General features: G+C 44.3%; 1 protein-coding gene across 1 annotated transcript in view; it reads right to left on the bottom strand.

The window, feature by feature from the left end:
• Positions 1-1,543, bottom strand: part of LOC145411157 (integrin alpha-PS4-like) — a 41,444-nt gene extending 39,901 nt beyond the window's left edge. Inside the window, exon 1 of the mRNA XM_080281211.1 lies at positions 1,490-1,543. The gene's annotated coding sequence lies outside the window, so the exon portion shown is untranslated. The remainder of the gene's footprint in view (positions 1-1,489) is intronic.
• Positions 1,544-5,000: the final 3,457 nt, after the last annotated feature.

The raw sequence follows: 5,000 nt of genomic DNA, 5'->3' as shown, positions 1-5,000 counted from the left end.
ATATTAGACTGGCCGACTTTTTTTTTTTTTATAACCACCCGCGTTGCGAAGTGAGCGAAGTGGTAATGTTTTCAGTTGAGAGGTTGGCTGTCTGACTTTGTGTGTGTTTGTTTATATCCTGAATTTGCGTCAAATCAGAAATGGAGGAACAAAATTATGTGCCGAGGAAAAACTTTCTGGCTACGCGGGTGGTGAGAGCTCATCGTGGGATGGCTTGTATTTTTTTTTTTTTTTTATCTGGGGAAAATTGGTCGGGGAAGTCCAAATAAACGAAAGGGGAAGGGGAGGCCGGGAGAAGTGAGCATATATTGAGATCAGATTTAAAGACAGAGGGAAGACTGGTATAATGAGGGGGAGGGGGGAAACGGGGAGATTATGAAAGAAGGACAGGAGGAGGAGGAGATGAAGAAAGGACGGGAGGAGGAAGAGGATATGATGAAGGAAGGACAGGAAGAGGAGGGGGAGATGATGAAGGAAGGACAGGAAGAGGAGGAAGAAGGTGATGAAGGAAGGACATGGGACTCCAGGTTTCTGAGAGCAACGCGGACGTACTCGTATATTGTTCTTGTCGGACGAAATTTTGGAATAAATCTTCGGTATTCCCATACCATTGATCGGACGCCCCATTTTTACAGAGTATAAAGTGATAGTAAAATTATAGAGGGTTAGGAGAAAGGTAGGGTAGATACAAGGCATAGATGGTGAAACAGAAGACACCTGATGAAGACAGTGATGTGGTGTAGGTTTGCTTATATGAGTGTTGTGGACAGGTGTTGGCTTGTGAGTGACCATCCTACAGACTCAGTGACAGTCATGGGGGCTCGAATCCATCACACAGAGCGTCCTCCAACAAGGCCGTCGAGTCACCCACACGGGGTATGCTTTGATGACCCCTCCCCACCTCATCCCACCGCACCCCACCCCACACAAGTCCAGCCTGTCCCACCCATTTGTGTGTTTGCCACGCCTGTTTCTTTACCTCTGTAACACTAGCATTCTTGGTGGATATATACTGAAGTAAACCTTCACTGCGCTGAATCCACTAACCTTCAGTACTCATCATTCACTCACTGCTTACCTAATTTCCAGCCCACTCCACGCATTCCCTTGTTTATCACGCCCATTTCTGTACCCACCCACCCCTTAACGATAGCTGTAGGTCAGACAGTCAACGAAGGAGTTTGTTTAGCGGAAAATAAACTCATCTACTGAATAGCCAGTTGTACTCTTAACTGAAATTCTTTGTTGTATTTAGCATACCGCATGTCGTTTAATTTTCGTTGTTCGTAAAATGAAAACAGTAAGATAACTGTTGGTAACAGACGTTCATCCTTTTCTTATTTCTGTTATTTTGTTCTTTTGGATAATTGTTCTGGCCATTTTCATATATCTGGTATCCATTGTATTGTTCAGTAAAGCACCGTTGTAACCTAGTACAATTAGAAGCGACAATTTCTAGTTTTAAAAAACGTAACACGGTTGCGCCTACCTCCAAAGCACACTCACAGATAACCCCGCACACCCTCACTAGGATACAAGTCAGTCCCGCACCGAGCCAGGCCAGGAACTAACGTCGCCTCATAGCAGAGTGGTCTGCTGGTGGGTGGGAGGGTCCGTCCTCGGCCACCCGCCAAGTACTCACGAAAATTTCCCACTAAACCCACTTAATTCGTTTTGTTTTACATTTTAAGCAGCATTTCGTATTCAGTATCATGTATCGCTACCGTATGATTTTTCGCTAGGGCAGGAAGTGATTTGGAAAGTAGGATGCCGCGGATTCTTCAAGATGGCGAGATACAGCATCCTCTCGTGACGTCACCTGTAAACAAAGGTGACGTCATGAAGGCAGGTTGGAGGGCATATTGGGAAATTTTTTTCGTAATGAAGGATGAGTATTGTTGTATTATGAGGTGTTCCAAGAATTAGGGAGGGAGGGGGCAGGGGGAGGGGGGGAAGGAAGGAGTGGGAAGGAGAGGCAGGAAAGGGAAGGGAGTGTGTGGGAGGTAGATAAAGTGGATAAGGAAATGTAAATTAAGGGTAAATAGGACTGGACATATACTACAAAGTGAAATATAAGTAGTCTGACATGCATACATACATATGCATACATACACATTCACACATGCCAGCGCGCATACCTACCTGTTTACCTATTTACCTAAATACATTCATAAATGCACATACATACATACTTTCAATATATATATATATATATATATATATATATATATATATATATATATATATATATTTTTATATTTATATTTATGTATGTATGTATGTATGTATATTTATACACACACACACACACGAGTAAATTTTTGCGTTCTTGTAATATCTTAAGGAACAGTGTGAACTGAAGTGATATATCTGAAGTGACAGCTGTAAAATATATCGTAAGAAGTTTTATCATATGTATATTACATCTGAGAGAGAGAGAGAGAGAGAGAGAGAGAGAGAGAGAGAGAGATGCAATATATAATTCCGAGAAGATAACGAAACAGGTAAATCCTTCTCCTAATGTTTTCCAATCGAGTAATAACAACAGTACACTCAGCATCTTGCCTGCGTCAGTTGAGGAAGTGAGTCAGGAAGTCAGCCAAGGGTGACTCTACCTCGTGAGTCAGATGAGTTGGTGAGTCATTGGCTGTACCGGGGCGTGGAGACAATGTGACTCTGGCCAGTATTCTCGTCGGGTAAGGAGGTTCCGTAGCACCTCTCACTTAGCGATTTATTTTTGGATATGGCTGGTTCATATCCCTTTATACGTTATTTATGCAGAGTATGGCGATATTAGAATGATTTATACAAGACAAACGAGGACAGAACGCTGAAATAAAATTAATCGCTTAAGAAAAGGTGTTGGAGAGCTTCCTTAACCGACGAGAATACGGGATTACGCATCAGTTTCGCAACATCTCTTCCTTATTGATTTATTCTCCACGTTACACCTGAATTTCCTCTCGTATATTATTGATGGAAATTATGTTGGTATTAAAACGATAAACACAGAAGAGAATACTAAGGTGTACTATGAGGAATAAGTCAGTAAGGAAGAAGTGTTACGAAGCCTTCTGTGCCATGCAGAATACGGTTTTGTGTGTGTGTGTGTGTGTGTGTGTGTGTGTGTGTGTGTGTGTGTGTGTGTGTGTGTGTGTGTGTGTGTGTGTGTGGTTGAGAGAGAGAGAGTGTGTTGCAGATAAGTCGCATACACAATGATGGAATGTTGTTATGGTGAGGTCAGCTGATTATACAGATACACACACCATACAGAGGAAAGGTGTCACTATCGGAACTAATCTCACGGTGGGAACTAATAGGCTGGTATATACTGTGGTAGGGGGGTGTATGGTGCTGATGGGTGGTATTGTCTGGCCTACACTATACTACGGTGCGGGAAATGACTTAGTAATGACTGTGAGGGAGGATGAGAAAGAGGCCATTCGTCTAATAATAAGGGTGATGATGATGATGTCGGTGGTGATGGTGGTGGTGGTGGTGGTGATGATGATGATGATGAATGTTAACTATAGTGAGTAGATTGCATATTATGGCATGGTTGTTCAGCACCGTAAGAGGAGAGGGCGTAGAATATGATGAGTTGTGGTGAGAGAGAGAGAGAGAGAGAGAGAGAGAGAGAGTTTGGTGGAGTGGCTGAGGACTAAATTGAGTTAACCCTTTGCAGGTACTTAGTGGGGTCAGGGTATGTGGGTGGGGGGGAGGAAGAGGGAAGGATAGCGGTAGGGGAAGGGGAAGGATAGAGGATGGGGAAGGGGAAGGATAGGGGGTAGGGGAAGACAGAAGGTGGAGGCTGTAAGTAGGGGGAAAGTAGATGATGAGAAGAATGAGGAATAAGTATATGGGTAGGGGAGATGAGGTAGAGAGGAGAAAGAGGGAAGTGCAGGAGTGGGGGGAGAGGGAGAGGAGGAAGTGGAGGAAAGAGGGAGAGGGGGGGAAGTGAGAAGAGGGGGATGAGAGAGTTGGGTAGGGGTGGTGTGGAAGGGAAATGGGAAAGGGAAAATGATGGAAAATATACATAGGGGGGGGAGAAGGGGATGGGAAAGGGGGAACAGGCGTGTGGATAGGGCAGGTGAGAGTGAAAGAAGGAATGGGAAGGAGAGAGAGAGAGAGAGAGAGAGAGAGAGAGAGAGAGAGAGAGAGAGAGAGAGAGAGAGAGATTCTTGGGTGAGAGAAAAGTCATAAAGTAGGAAGACGTTAAAGTAGGGAGACAAGTTAGATAGAGAGGGAGGGAGGGAGGGGGAGAGGCAACGAGGAGGGGGCAGGGAGAGGGAAGGAATACAACTCTCCGCCTCTCCCCTTCCTCTGCCCCTCTTTCCCTCCCTCCCTCCCCTTCCATTACCTCATCATCCTATCCCTCCCCCTCCCTCTTCCCTTCTCATCCCCTTCCATCTCCCCTCTCCCCCTCCCTATCCTTCTTCCCTCTCCCCCTCCCCTCCATTCATTGACCCTCATCTCTCATACTCACCATTCATCTCTGGTAATACTCTCTCTCTCTCTCTCTAGCTGTTTATCTATCTACCTTTCTATATGTACGTATCAATTTCTGTCTCGCTTTCCGTGTCTGTCCACCTACTTGTCTGTCTGCTTATTTTTCTGTCTATATTTTCATTCTCTCTCTCTCTCTCTCTCTCTCTCTCTCTCTCTCTCTCTCTCTCTCTCTCTCTCTCTCTCTCTCTCTCTCTCTCCATTTGTCTGTCTAACAGTCAAACATGTCTTTACCTTTGTCTTTAACAGTCTGTCAATCAATTTATCCATCCGTTTCTGTGAATGTTCATGTCTCAGTCCATCCATCCATCCATCCATCCATCTGTCTATCTGTCTATCACATTATCCTCCTCCCTTACTTTCCCCCAATCATCAACTCTCTTAATTACTTCCTCTTTTATCACCATTATCATGTCCTCCATACTTTGATATCCTCTCATGTTTCACTCACTCCATATTTTTTTTATTTTTTTCATTTATCTTTACTCTTCCTC

The sequence above is a fragment of the Coenobita brevimanus genome, chromosome 88, assembly GCF_032717465.1.
Source record: "Coenobita brevimanus isolate Jiangsu-jjx chromosome 88, ASM3271746v2, whole genome shotgun sequence".
Classification (NCBI taxonomy): Eukaryota; Metazoa; Arthropoda; class Malacostraca; order Decapoda; family Coenobitidae; genus Coenobita; species Coenobita brevimanus.
The sequence above is the reverse complement of the archived record's forward strand: the minus strand, read 5'-3'. Positions and strand labels throughout refer to the sequence as shown.